Source organism: Hippopotamus amphibius, chromosome 6, assembly GCF_030028045.1.
Source record: "Hippopotamus amphibius kiboko isolate mHipAmp2 chromosome 6, mHipAmp2.hap2, whole genome shotgun sequence".
Lineage (NCBI taxonomy): Eukaryota > Metazoa > Chordata > Mammalia > Artiodactyla > Hippopotamidae > Hippopotamus > Hippopotamus amphibius.
The window spans coordinates 23,833,948-23,849,853 of record NC_080191.1 but is presented as its reverse complement, the minus strand read 5'-3'; the positions used below and the strand labels follow the sequence as shown (position 1 = coordinate 23,849,853).

Genomic DNA, 15,906 nt, shown 5'->3' with positions numbered 1-15,906 from the left:
CTGCATATCAAAAATAAAATTAGTAATTATGCCACTTGATGCAATGTTTAGAAAAATAGTCAATTAAAGCAATATGAATTCAACCAGAATCCTCTGCAGGCACCAGCATCATGCAATTCTGACTTCACAATGACATGAAATTTTAAATGACAAGTGTGCTAAATCAGGGAGCAGCAAACCCAGGCCAAGTTTAAATTTAGTAACACTGCTAGTTTACTGAAAATAACCTTCTCCATAGCAGATTCTCTACGAATTTCAGGTGACCGACTACTTGTTTTTCTGTTCTGTTCAGAGGTAATCAGGTACCCAGAGGCTTCAGCATTGATGTCTTCCCTTCTCAATGGCATTCCTGGTGTCCACCTCAGGAGTCTCCTTGGCCAGCCTTGAAACACTTGGAAATTAAACAGAGAATCCACTGCATATATTCTTCTTGAAAATTTCCATCATATATGTCCAGCACTTTCTGAATAAGCATAAGGATTTGAAGGTAAGAGAACTTTGGAAGCAACTCACATTCTGTGTAACTTAATTACATCAAAAAGTGAATATTTAACATATTTTTAAAAATATACAAAAGTAAAACAGTTATTGGGTATAAGGAAAATAGCCAGCTATATGTAGTTCTAAAACAAACAAAAAAAAAAGGGAAATAAAATACAAAGTTTAAAAGTTATTATATGTCATGTAAATATAAATACAAGCAAGGCACAGTGGTTATCTTGATATCTGAAATCAGTTTCACACAAAAAAGCATGGCATACAGTAGTTCTCAAATTTTAATATGCATAAGAGTCAGATGAGGGGAGAGGGAGGTTCTTAAAATGCTGATTCCTGGGCATATTTCACAGAGAGATTCACCAGGTCTGGTATATGGTCTAGCAATCTGCATTTTTACAGCTACTCACCCCCAAATGATCCTGATGAAGGTGGGTCTTGGGCCTTTGAGAAACACAGAAATCGGCATTTAAAATAATGTACTTCTAATTCTCAAACTACATTTAAAGGGGTTACAATAAAAAAAAAAAGGTTTGTTTCCTTCAGTCACAAGAATAAATAAGGAAGGCACATTTTAAATTAGTGCTAAATTAGTGCTCCTTTTTTGACCCCCCCAAGCTGAATTATGCATCCTTTCTAATATTCATTTTTAAAGTTCAGTATGATGAAGCTAATTCCCAGATGTCCCCGTCTCTTTTTAGAGTGACAGTTGTGTCATTGCTCTCTAGCTGTTTCTCTCTTCCATATAATATTTTGATATATTCAGATGTTTATGGATCTAATTCTAAGAAATATGTAGAAGATGATAATACTGAATTACTACTTCAGTTGGCTAAGCATTTCTTTTTTCTTTTTTTTTTTTTTTGAGGGTTTTTTCTTTTTCTCTTCGTTTTGAAAACTCAGCCTTAGATTTCAAAAGAACAGATATGCTTAACATGCCTTTAGCTACTGTTTTGTTTCCTGTATTTCACTTAGCAACTTCATCTTTATTATTTGCAATTTTAAGTTTATAAAAGATTTGCTTTTTTATTTCAGTAAAAGAAGTGATTGGTATGAACATATTCAGACCTTAAATTGTGATGATTTTTTAAAGATTCAATATATTATTTTTATAGTGAAGAGTGAAGTTTTTAATCAAAATCCTTTGAATTTCAGGCTTATAGCTATTTTCTTTTCTGTTAGTCTTTATGTGAACTTATTCATATTGCATGAATTTCTTGTCCATAAAATACCAAAAGGCAAAAATAAACCCTTAATCAAAAAGAAGCATGCCCCTATAATGCAAGTTAGCTACATATTACCTATTAGTATTACACAAAGAAAATGAATATCGTTATATGCATAAAATAAAGCAGCATAAAAATTTTTAAAAGAATATATATATGTATAAATGAATCACTTTGCTGCACACCAGAAACTAACACAACACTGTAAATCAACTATACTTCAATACAAAATTAATAGTACAATAAAATAAAGCAACACTTAAAAGTAACCAAAATAAAAGATTTGCAGAATTGGATTAACTCTAACAATGAATTTTCATATACAATTTGTCAGAAATGTTCTCAATAATATGACTGCCATCTGATGATAAAATTCTAAAATTTGTAGTACACCAGATGTAAAAATCCTTAACTATGTACTACACAAGTTTATGGTTCAACAGAGTCTTCAAATAAGTTTTCATAAAGCTTTTAGTGCAGATCTTCTATAATACTTCAATTTCAAAAAAAACATGGAAACTACTCTTCCACTCTTTCTTTCTTTTTTCTTTTTTTTCTTTGCAGAGGAGCAGGTGGAGAAAGAATGGAATTGTGTCCTCAAGTGAGTCACGTTCATTATCATTGGCGTATTTATCTTAAATTATGGCTCCCTAAAGAAAACTAACTGTAGTTTTAGGGAACCTGAGTGAAACAACCTCCATACTTATGAAGAGAAATATACAGCAAAAGAATATATTACAGAAATTTTATAGAAGCATAAAGTTTTAGAGCAGAAATAGAGCACTGAGATCTTCTAATCTGGTCCCCTCATGTATCATAGGGGTGCAGAGCATTCTTTTCTCTTCCCAGCTTGCAAAAAGCTTAATACAAAGAGCAGTACACATCCATCTGGTCAGATGTGACTTATTAACAAGGAGAAACTAGCCAAGTTCTTTGCAATAATGATTTCTTGGGTGAGAAATGTAAGAGGAATTTTTCCTTCAAGATGAAGTTAGAGGAAATAAAGAAAATACCTGGGTACTTATAAATGTAATTCAATTTGAAACCATGAATTTTAGTTGTCGGTAGATAATCTACCATGTCATTAATCTAGAAATGAAAATAGCAAGTTTAGGTTTATTTCAGGCTGGGTTAGCTATATCTGGACATCTGATATTGAGAGGGGAAAAGAGCTGAAAGTAAGATAGAGCTTTAGAATAGTAGAGCCATCTGGGACCATTCAGTGTACGAGAAAGGAGATTTAAATATGTTAGAATCTCTGGGGAGTATCAGTGTTATTATGAAACAGTGTAAATGATATTTGTGAGATATCCAGAATAATTAAAATTTATTATTCTCAATTTAAGAAGTTGGAAAGTCATTTAAATTTGTGTAGCGAAAGTAAAATTATTAATGTGGCGAAATGCTCATAATATATTGTAAATGAAAACAAGTTACAAACCATGTTGTGAAGTGGTCCTGTTTTATTAAGAAAAGCTACAGATGCATAGGAAGAAAATTGAAATGATCTACATCATAATATTATTCATGGTTATGGTTACTTGGTGAAACTATGGCTGATTTTTATTGCTCCTCAGGATCCATAAAACTTTTTCTAAAGTATTTATTATTAAAGTAATTTTAACATATTTCTGTGGGCTGAGAAAATATTCAGTTATCTGGGAAGTTCACTTTCATAGAACTATAAGGTAGTCCTACTAATGGTTATTTAAGATAGCTTTAAAGCAAGGCTCTTGCATGTTGTAGTACTAAACTGATTTGAATATGAAAATAGTACTTCCAACATTTAGATGTAATTCTTCATTTGTGGAATATTGCAGTAGATAAATTTCTCAAGTTTCCCTCCTCATTAAACACTGAAAATTTTGAAATATGACATTAATTCCTTAGAATATTCTTTATTTCTTGTATCATGTAATTCCAATGTGCTTTCAAGAATTTTCTAACTATAATAGTTTGCTCCATTTGGAAGATGATTTTATATGTTTGGTTACGTTAGTGTTAATATGTCTTTGTTCTTTAAATCTCCAGTGTAACATATGGTTAGTCTTACCATTATTACTACCAGCTGTGGTTGGCCTATGATTTTTGTTCATTCTGTCTGAATCCAAAGTAATTAGCTCTTTAGTTTAATGACAATATTTGTTAATGGGTTTTTAGGGCCAAATTCTGTTGTTAGAGAGTGGGTGGTGTATTTGAAGATAGAATCTGGCCCTTATGTTTTAAGCATAAGCTGTGTAATTTGATTTCATAATGATGGTTTAGAGAGTTTACAGTAGGAAAATGAAATCTGCATTTATCTGAAGTTCGTCAGTTTCAAGAAACAGAAAATAAGAGCGACAATTTATGTACATGAACAACAAACCCGCTCTAAATTCTCTAATCCAGCTACCCCGTATGTTGTATCGTTTCATATGTAGTTGGAATAAGCAATGAAATGATAATTTTCAAGCAGACATTAGGTAATTTCTCTTATGTGACAGGGAATACATTGATTTCATTAAGTGAAGTGAAACATTTTTGATTGCTGTATTTTTTCCAGCTTTATTGAAATGTAATTAATTTATAACATTGTATAAACTTAAGGTGTACAATGTGATGATTTGATACATTTATATAACGCAATTACCATGATACCGTGATTACCACGAAAAGGTTAGTTAGAACATTCATCACCTCACATAATTAAGGGAAAAGGTCTTCAATGTTCTCACCACAAAAAAAAAAAAAAATTGATTTTTGAAGGACTCAGCGAAGTGGAAAGAACGTTTGCCTGGGGATCACTGGGGTTCAAAGTCAGACTCAGTTTCCTGGTAGTGGACTGACCTTGGAAAAATCTCTTTGCCTCTCCCTGGGCCTGTTTCTTCTTCCTAAAATGATGCCTTTGTACCAGATGATCCCAGTGGTCCCTCTAAAATAACTCTGACTTGCTTCAAAAAGTACTATGAGGAAAGCCCAAGAAGGACAAGGAAGATGCAATGACTTGAGCTAACTGAGTAAACAAATCATTAAGTTTACTAAAACTTTCCTTCAGTGACTTGTTACTTTTATCCTGGAGAAGAGTAATATTTGGAGAGTTCTATGTAGAAAAGACAGTAGGCTATTCCATTAGAAATTTATAAAAAGACCAATTTCAGCAAAACTTAAAAACAAGATGAAATCCACCTAGTGACAGTTGAGATACCCAACAAAATGGGATGCCTTGAGAGAGCGTGAATTCACCATCATTACAGGAAAAGAAAGTGGGTACCAAGGCTTTTATGACCTGCCAGACTGGCTTCAAAGTATAAAAGCTAGGGGCATATATTCTGAACACAGTGGAATTCAGGAAATGTTGCTATCATGAACCATTCCAGAGGCAACTATTAGAGGACAAACTCCATCAAACCAAGAGGTGACTGTAGACACTACTGCAAAAGGACTGCTTGTGAGCATTGGATGTATTTAATTCTAAAACTAAATCTAAAATAAATATGGAGATTAGGGTGACAGAATAGAGCATAAAAGTATAATATCCTGTAGAACTAAAGTCACTAAAAAGATTAGGAGGACACAACAGAAAAACATTGGTACATAAAAGTTATCTGATTACTTAATTCTCAATATCTATGAATCAGTAGATACCATTTAAACCTGACAAATCAAGTCATAAAAGTATAAGCTAGAAAAAAAGGACACTAAGAAAGGTCATGCTGATGCTCAACAACAGGTGGCAAAGAATGGGGAGAGGGGGGAAAATGCTACTTTTTTCTAACAGTCATAATATAGGGAAATAGTGAATATTCTAAAGATTTAGAAGATCAAGTTTATTATATGAGGTTACAAACTTTATATGTAGGTTATCATATGAATTTATAAAGTTATAAATTAGAAGAAAATGTGCAGTCTGTTAACTATCCTTCAGAAGTTACATACATATATTAAGCAAAGAAAACAAATCATATAATGAAAGTTTTTTGAAGACTTTAAAACCTTGAATAGAGAACAAAAATATTATGGCAAAATAGGTTTGTCATATCTTTCATATCAATAAATGTAAAGAAATACATGGATTTTTCTTAAGAAAATATTTTCCGCTTGGATCACAGTGCAGAACCAAATTCTATCTATACAGATACCAGTATACGACAAAAACAAGGTTATTCAAAAATTTGAAAGTGAAAAGATAGGCAGAGTAGAGTAAAGGGGATGGACAGGTGGTTAAAACAATAGTCTGGACAAGCAGTGAGAAAGAAATGGAAAGAGAAAGACATGGATGCAATACTTCTTTTGAAGGAAGAATTACCAGGACTTGAACTCTAACTGGTTAGAGGGGATAATGGAGAAAACAAGGACCTGGAGACTGGGCCTGCGAGTTGGTGGGATGGCTACAAAAAGTAGGTTTTTAATATAAGACTGCAGGGAGTGGATAGAAAGTGGAGGGTAGCAGAGTCACAAAACTGCAGTTGCTGACTGGTGTTTGGTATTGAGATGGGTCACGCTTTACCACGGAACACATAACTCTGCTAATCCCAGAAGGAATTTCCTTTCAGAGTTTTATGGTCAGTCATACCATTACGGCAGTCATGATTATCTTAGCACTTACTATTTTAAGATTTATAAAAATAGCATTTTCTTTTCACATTTTCAATTACTCTTTGAACGTTCAACTCAAATTTCCATTTCCCCTGATGTTTGGTACTCTTCTGATGGCATGTTTCTAATTGCTTGAAAACAGCTGTGGTTAATGGGATTTTTGCTTCAACAGAATGCTTAGGATGTCACAAATTTTCTCTGCCAGTATATTAGCTATATCAGTGGATTTCAAGCCTTTTTGACACAATCCAGAGCAAAAAAAAAAATTGCCTCACAACCCAGTACACACATTCATATCCAATTGTTTATCTAGTCCCCTAAAATAAAAGGGTAGTAAAAACAATAAAAAGTGTACTAAGCAAATAAAATCTAAAGAAATTAAGGGTTAGAATCTCAATATCAGAAAAAGTGGTATTTAGGGCCAAAGGCATTAACTAACACAAAAGAGAAACTTTATGGAATGCTGATATGTGTAATACATAATAAAGGCATAAATCATGAATAAATAATGGCTTATAAGGGCTATCATAGGAGTTTGTTCAACAAACAAACTTCTACAAACATCCCAAGAAATATCAATAGTCAATATTTTAGGTGCCGGACTAAAACGAAAGAATGTCACCTTCTGTATTATAAAGCAAAACATGTATACCAAAATTTATTTTCGAGAGAAAGTAGTTTGATAGCAAAGACAATTAAAACTACCTATTAACCAACCATTAAGTACTTGATTAATGATAATTTTTTTTCATTTTCAGCAAAAAGGGTTATAAGGTGCTTCTCTTTGCGAAAAGAAAGATAGCTTCCACTAAGACTGTAAATGTATGCATTACAGTTATTTGATTTGAAGAAAAGTGGGATGTTTGGATCCCCCCCCACCCCAACAGGTGTTCTTAACAGCAGGATATAATCTCAGAGTTTTTGCAGTCAAGAGGTTTATGCGGAGCAAAATTCTCGTTCAATTTAGGAATGCAGATTATAATAACTTTCCCATCCTGCTTGCAGCAGGTTTCCTGCCTTCGTTTTGCAGACTCCTAGGTTGAGTAAGAAACAACTAGGTAACTTCAGTTCCGGGTTAACACATCCTTTAATCATAGTCCCATTAACTCAAGTTAATTATACTGCAAAGCCGCTTAGCTTCACAAGTGAAATGGAATACAGTTGAATTGCTTTCCTAATGTAATACCTATTTATAATAAATGCAGAGTTGTTTTTGACGGCAAACTTTGTAGAGCATGAAAGATTATGAGGGGAAAAACCTTATTTTTTCTGACCTAAAATTGTAGAGAAATGCCATGTATGCCAGTATGTGACACTCCTATTAAAACAAAAGGAGAAAAAATATTCAAAAATAAAAATGTAATGCATTGGCCTTTATGATATATTACTTCAGCAAAAAAAAATTTATCATTTTATTTATTTTCTTAGATGGCACAGTTTTTCTAATTTACATACATTTTCTTCAGTTTAAATTCTTTCTCTCTTACTAGGCCTCAACTTCAACCATATGGTTCAAAATTTCCCTACTTTGTGTGAGAAAGTAAAGATTGCTCAAATACCATCCTTTTTCTGCTAGTATTAGAATAATTGTATCTGTAACAAATCCAATTAAATTATGTAAACCGCACATTACTATAATGTAGGTTACTAAGATATTGGTCTCATCCTTTGAATAAGAAAATTCTAGATGGCAGTTTCATCAAGTTGGCTAAACTCAGATAGATTTGAAGGGTGTCAGAGCCACTGTTTTAGAAACACAAGCTCTTCTAACTTCATGCTGATACTCAGGGAATCTACTTTGCTCTTTTGTTAATTGCTCTTCTTTAATAAGTAAGGTATATATGCACCATCCCATGACAACTACATTTTCATTGTGTCTGGTCAACACAGCCAAATTCAATGATTGATTTTTTTATAACAGAAGAAGTAAATGTCTAGCCAAGCACAATATGAACTTTATAAACTATTCTGGCTTGATGTGTTTTTTTATGTATAGTACTGTGATTTCAGTTGAGCATCAAGACCCATACCTGGATACATTTTATTCCACTGCAAACTCCATTTCTTCATTCATTCAACAAATTTTTGGTTAATAATTACTAAGTGCCAGGCCATCCTAGGACTTGAGATGCATCAGTGAGCAAAATATGCCTTTCTCTTAGAACATGAAGACCACAAAAAATAATCATAACAAGTAAGTGAATTATGTAGTGTCATAGACGATGATTAGGTATGAAAGAAAGAAAACGTTGACTAAAGGTAAAAGGAGGGAATGATATGACAGGAGTGGGATCAGCTCCAGTACTGTTTGTACCAGCTCTTCTGGCGGGTGCTCTTCTATGTTCATTCTGGTTGTCTTATAATCAGAATTTGGGATCGGACTTGAAGATGGAGTCATTATCAAATGACTGTTGCTCAAATTTTCTTTTTTTTATCAATAAGCTTCTATACGTTGACATTCATACTTGAGATACTCACCTTAGAGTTCCCCGAATTAAAGTAACCAACTGCATGTGTTTATTAACTTTTAGCTTTAGAGCTTGGTTTTATTATAGGTACTCTAATTAACGAGTGTTCTCCAAGAATGCTGTGGAATTTCCAAAAAGTGTAATTTACATAGTAACAGGGAATGAATTCAGCCAAGTGCAAATCTAGCCTCTACAGATCAGTGACAGTTAAAGTAAAACAATGAATGACTAATTCTTTCAGGCCAGGTCATCCTTCTCCTCTAGCCTGTTCGCTGTTTTCCTTGGTCTCAAAGGGAAAAAGGGACAATCACTTCTATTAGCATTGCAACTGGGTCAAACAAGGAAGAATAAAAAGTTAAATTTAATTTCTTTCTTTTCTTCTGATAATTTATAATTCATGGAGTAATTTTAAATTATAGTATCAGTATAACCATAATCTTTATCAGTAATGTTACCCAGTGCCTAATTAGTTCAAAAAGACTCAAACGTCAAGTTTAGGATATATTAACTTTTAGAATTAACTTGGATTTTGAACGTATCAAGTTTTGGACACTTTAGATAAGATTCTTCCTTGATTCCCAGAAAAATAAGGACTGAACCCCAAATTTGGGTATGTATTAAAAAAAACAACAACCCATTAGTCATTTCTAATTTAGTTCATTTTGTGATGCCATTTTAAGAATTATTTTCATGTTGATAACCATGTATAGCCCTAACTACGAACGCTAGAGAATCACAGCCTGCTTGTGCTGGAAGTGATCCCAGAAATTCTAGCCCAACTGACTTTATTTTACAGGTGTGAAATCTGTGTCCCAAAGAGGGTATGTAATTTGTGCAGATTAGATGGTGTGTGTAGGTCCAGGAAGCCCATTAATAGTAGAACTAGGACAGGAATCTGTTCTTTAAAAATCCCAATCCATATGTTTTTTGGTAAATCACTCTACCTGAAATTTCCCAAAGCTTATTATTAAAATAATGTTTCCTTCAAATTAAGGAGAGTTGACCATACCTTTGAATTTCACAGTCATCTGATTAGTGAGTATGACTAAGCTCCCAGAAATGGCCTGTTATTTGATGACCTCTTCAGCAGTACTAGAAGTAACTTTTTTTCAGAATAATCTTTTGAGATTTTTTTCTTTGAAAAATAAACTAAAAGATTTATGAGTCATGAAATTAATCAGTATATGTGGCACAAGTGTAATACAACTGTATTATTTTTCAATAAATTGTGGAAGGAGAATGTTATATATAGTAAAGTGCTGAGTTTAGAAAACAGCTTAAGTAACATCTGGACCCTGGGTTCCTCGGAGTCTTTAGGAAATGATACAGAGTCATGTGAGAACTCTCTGAACCCTCATAAGGGAAAATTATGTAACACACTGGAAAATAATGTCAGTAGATTTAATAGAGCAGAGAGGCAATATATTCAAAACACAAAGCAAAGTATAAAAAGCTGTCTGCTAAGCCTAGGGAATTTCATATGCAAAAAAGTTAAACAGTTAAAGTAGTATCAATTTTCTAAGACAATTTTTAGTTTAAGCATTATAATACGTCTTAAAATGCTGTACATTTGGTTCTTGTAAATGGATTCTAAATTTGCTTGAAATGAAGGATATCACCATGGCTTTATATAATGATAAAATTGGGGTTTTTTTATCACACAGAATAGAATTTTTACATGTATTTCCAGGCATATCATTTATTAAACCAACAAACCTTAAATTTTAAGTATATTAAAAAGTACATATAACATTACGTACAAGACTTTAAATGATTGATGAGGATGATTATGGAAAACAGCTGTAAATACCCAGGCTCCAGAAGACTTAATGAGTACTTTGTGAACTTAGCAAGGTTTTAATGGTTTTATCTGATCGTGAATGAAGTAAGAAAATGAATAATTCATCCAGTTTTTACTTCTGCTTTTGTACACTTGAAATTCCTATAAGACTACCAAGCTACAATTTGGATCTTCTATCTGCTTCAATGTCCATGACACAGTTCAATTAAAGTATTCTCTAATAAGTAAAATTAATTGAAAATTATAATTTAAAACTACATCTGGTTCTTATTAATGTGATGGCTAATGATTAGCATTTTAACGTTAGGCATTTTAGATTGTCTTTTATTTTCAACAGTAATAAAAAAAGATGTTTAAGAAAATACAAAGCTAATATACTTCAGATTACCAGTGGGGGAAAAAAACAGTGAAAATAACTGATTTATGCTTATTTTTGATTGATTGAATTCATTTTGTTTGAAGCCCTTAGTGATATCATTGGAAATTTTTCTCCCCTTCCTTTTCCTCTCCCCCATCCCATGAATATTTATGGTTTAGAAGGCAGCAAATTGCATATGCTTTTCCCAAAGGAACATTATTTTTCCATTTTTAATCACTTCATAGATGAATTGGTCTCTGATAGCCAAGGGAATTAGTGAGCCAGACTTCCCTTCTCCATAAACCTACAGGTCCAAGAGTGTCTTCATTTGTCTCTTGGGCTGAGAAAATTGAACATACCTTTGCCTTTCACTGTCTCTTCACACGTTATGTAAATTGGTAAGAGTAAAAGTAATGTGATTGGGAGTATAGTTTGACAGACAGTATCGTGTAATATAATACCCAAATTATTATAAGCTAGAAATAGTGCCTTGGGGCACCACATTTATTGTGAATAAGTATTTGCATTTACACATTTTTGTCTAGAGTTTAGACTTGTGTAATAAATCACACTGTGGAAAGTAGAATTGTTTTCAAAAGAGTAATAAAGAAATACCAAATGCAGTTTCTTCCCACAAAGAGCTTTTAATCTATTTGGACAAGTAAAGCACAGAGGCATAAGGAGTCAGATTACACAGTAGAAATTTCCGTATGAATTGACATGGCTGTTATAGATTATCTTCTATACTTCATATGTAAACAAGTTCAGTGCATACAGAAGCTTAAGCAAAAAAGAACAAAAACATTTTATTTGTGTGTTGACAGCAGAGTACATTTCCTAATAATTTGGACTTGACGTAAGAAAGTTAGGTGCTTGATTCTTAACCAGGATCAAATAATACAGCCACGTGTTAGACCTAATTAAGGCATCGCATTTCCCATTTCTTCAGAGTAGACTGTCTAAATCCCAGCTTGCTCCTAGCTCATCAGGAAATAGCATCTTTCCTTCAAAATTTCATATCTACTGAAAGGCTTAGGGGCCTTTCAACCAAGTTTTTGTTCTTTCCAAAAGAACCAAATTTTTCAACACTGAGGCGTTAAGTATTGTTTACTTTGTGAAGGAAAGTTTTTATAGCAATGTATGTTTGGCTAAATGTCAAGGATATTTGTCACTGAAACTAGAATTACTTAGTTGTTCAGGTAGCAACATGATTTTTTTCAATTTTATTTTGTAACTTGCAATTGAGAACCATCACTATGGCAAGCAAAATAATTTAAACACGGATCTTAACTTACGATGGGGTTATATCCCCATTAGCCCATTGTAAGTTGAAAATATTGTAAGTAGAAAATGCATTTAATACACCTAACCTACCAAACATCGTAGCTCAGCCTCACCTACCTTAAATGTGCTCAGAACGTTTACATTAGCCTACAGTTGGGAAAAATCATCTACCACACAGTCTACTTTATAATAAAGTGTTGAATGTCTCACGTAGTAGTACGGTGAGTACTATACTGAGAGTGAAAAGCAGAATGATTGTGTGGGTCAGGATGGTTGTTAGTGTATTGGTTGTTCACCCTCATGACTACGTTGCAGGGCCGGAGCTCACGGACACGGCCCCGTGTCGTGAGAGAGTATCCACCATATTGCTAGCCCCAGAAACGTTCAAAATGTGAAGTATGGTTTCTACTGAATGCATATGGCTTTTGCACCATCGTAAAGTCAAAACATCATAAGTCAGGGACCATCTGTATGTACGTAACAATGTTTATTAGAATCATACAGGAAGGTAACACATATTTAGGCTAATCCTAAACTTATCTTAATATGAAGAGAAAAGGAAGTCCCATTTTTCCCAGTTTAGTGGTAGAGCCATCCACGCCTGGATTTCCTGATAACATAACAGGGGTGGTATAGAATAACAATGCAGAAAGGTGAATTCTGGAGTCCTATCACCTAACTTCCCATCCCCCGTGCTGCTGCTTACTATCTGTGTGATCTTGCACACCTTCAACGCACTGTCTTCATTTCCTCATATGTAAAATGCAGATGATGACATCGCCAACATGTTAGGGCTATTGAAATTAAAGGAGATGAGTCACATAAAGTACTTTGTAAGGCTCAATAATTATAGCTGTTCACATTGCTATTATTCCACATGGCCTCTCTTGTTTTCTCAAAAATGAAATCTTGTCATGCATCACTTTGAACCCTGATTGTTCCTTCATTTTCATTGTTTCCATTAACTTGAAAATGAAGAAACTATAAATATATAACTGTATAAAAATTATATAACTATATATATGGCATGCACATATACATAAGTATATAGGAATTATGAAAATATTAAGTAAGAGTGTTTAACGGAATACTTTCGTTCTCGGGATAATGATTGCCTTTAAATCTGCAGCTTTGGAACAGGATTTAAATGGCAACCTAATGGCTTTGTCATCATAACCACATAAGAGGTCTGGCAAGATGTGTAAATTTGTGCATATGGGCATGGTTGGCAAAGCTTTGAGTTGAGATTGAACCTACCCAACAAGTTGGTTCATCAAAACGGTGTCTGGAAAGTTTGCAGTTTATTGCTTGGTGGTTGGCTTTGCAGCTAAACCCATTAGTGAATGAAGTAGGTGGCAGTCAGAAGAGTGTGGGGCAAGAGGTGCTGTCCCTCCAGACTGTTGAGCAGCTGGAGTGAGTCGTGCTTAACTGACACTTGACAGCTGTCTGTAAGCTTTTAATCATCAAAAGAGCTTCCTTGAAGTGTCAGCTGCCTTAACCACACTAGAACCAAAAGAGAAATCTGCCCAAAGTACCAAAGCTTCCCTCCCACCCTCCACCAATCCGAGAGCTTTCACCCACTTTGGGCCGCCATGAATTCTCTCTCCAGCTAAAACCATGAAATGTTCTGAGTCTAGAAAAGGACTCTTCAGGAGCACTGAACATTCATTTTGTTTTTAAGAAAGGAGAGGATGATTCTTTTCTCTGTTTCTGGACACTCCTAAAGGTTTTCTGAGTCAGACTAAAAAGTTCATCAGTAACCATTTTGGCTGAATAGACTAGGTTGCCTGTGCACATTAATTTATTTTCTAGTTCTCTTTTGTCAACTACCTGTAGGTAATGAGACAAAGGCTAAGAGATGAGAAGGTATAACTGTGTCTACTCTTGTGTAGACATGTTGATGAGTAGAACCTTCCTTCTAGCAAAGATAAAATGTATCATTGGTTTGCCTCCTGATAGTCATCAGTGAAGATTTGTTTACTTTTTGGAACCCACAGAGTATGAAAAAGAATTGGCAATTTGTGTTATAACCAAAGGCGCCTGCATTTGTAATGTGCTGGGTTCACTTGTGCATTGTGGCACTGGGCTCTGCCAGACGTTGTGAAGAGACTGCTGCAGGTTAACAAGTTGCATGGCTGCGTGCATGATTTGATTTACTCCATGGTCTAGCCAGTGCATTCAGCTTTATTTGTTAACCAAACAGAACATTATTTATTAATGAGTTCTTCATGCTTTATTAAACCTAATGTCAACACACCTCTGTGGAACCCTACTAGGCATGTTTTCTCTTTGTGGTAAGGCCTTCCAAAGAAAATGAAAAATTATGCAGCAGTGCCCCAGTTAAAACCCAACAGATATCAGTTCAATTTCTCTCAAACCTGTCAAATGGTATTTCTGAGTCTTTGTGAAAGTTGCAGTATGGAATTGAAATTAAAGAATGCCCTCTTTCAGATGTCAGTAATTCAAAACAAAGCAAAGCTTCTGTGGCCCCAGAAGATAGGTGGATTCTTCAGCAAGCAAACACTAACAAGTTCAGCAGGAGAGGAAAAACACAGAGTCTGCCTCTACAGCAGTCATGAGGAAGTGTAGCTTTATGTGGATATCATAGAAATTTGAGATTAGAAACAAAGTGAGATAACTAAGGACATCTGAGTCATAGGGAGAATGGGCACAATTCTGCAATATGCTGGAACCTAACAGGAGGTGCTGGTGGGAAAGAGAAAAAGAAGCTGCCGTGGCTAAGGAGACAACCAGTGGGTATGATAGCATATAAAAGGCATGGACCAGTCAGCTGAGCTTTCTCCTGGCTTCATGGAAGAGGAGTGGGATTTCAATAAGGCCAAAGATGTCATAGCAATGGGGAAATCCAGACAACTGGATATCAGGGGGTCGATGAGTGCTGGCACCGTGGTGTGCGTTACCAGACACACTGGTCGGTCAGTTGCAGGGAGAATCAGAAACGAAACCAGCCAGGGATCAGGGCCCCAGGCAAGAAAACTAGAGTTCTCTATCCTGAGTTTCTTAACAGGAAGAAACCAAGGTGTGAGAGAGGGAGGGAGTAATTATTTTAGCTCAGCGGTCTGTGCAAGGACCCATCCCTGCCACAGGACAGATGAAGTCTATTGTTAGCAAGATCTGACAAGTCATGCTTGCTTCTGGGACTGATGCTGTGTCTGCCCTTCCTGCTGCCACCAGGTTTCCATGTGCCATGATCAGCTCATGGGCTGGGAGCTTCCATAATTCCTACTCTGGGGGCTCAGATAATGGACTCAGATACAGTATCTGCAAAGAGCGTTTTCTGTCTGACAATTTCACACTCTTGCTCTCTGACTTTTGTAACAACTGAAAGTCACTATAGCACACAACTCGGTATTTAATTATGTAGATTTTGTTACTATCTTTCCTAATTGTTTCTGACATGTAGTTAAGTATTAATTATTGAGCTCCCGTCATGTGCTAGACACTATTGGGAATAAAAACGTGTCTTAGTGACAAATCCTTCAAGAAACTTGTAGCACAATGAGGAAACATACGTGTACATCTGTAATGATATTATTAGGTAAATTGTCAAGGTCATGAAAGATAAGGAAAGGCTGAGGCATTGTCACAGTTTAGAGGAGACAAATGATGCGTGACTACAATGCAATGTGGGATCCTGAATTCGATCCTGCACCAGAAAAAGTACACTACTGGAAAAAC

The 15,906-nt window shown here is 34.8% G+C and overlaps 1 protein-coding gene across 2 annotated transcripts in view; it reads left to right on the top strand.

Moving 5' to 3' along the window:
- The first annotated feature begins 292 nt into the window (after positions 1 to 292).
- HS3ST5 (heparan sulfate-glucosamine 3-sulfotransferase 5) overlaps positions 293 to 15,906 on the top strand; it is a 163,527-nt gene continuing 147,913 nt past the window's right edge. Inside the window, exon 1 of one of the 2 annotated variants that reach the window (XM_057739481.1) lies at positions 293 to 487. The gene's annotated coding sequence lies outside the window, so the exon portion shown is untranslated. Of the gene's footprint in view, positions 488 to 2,278; positions 2,323 to 15,906 lie in introns of those variants that run through there. The other variant, XM_057739479.1, reaches the window with a different exon arrangement.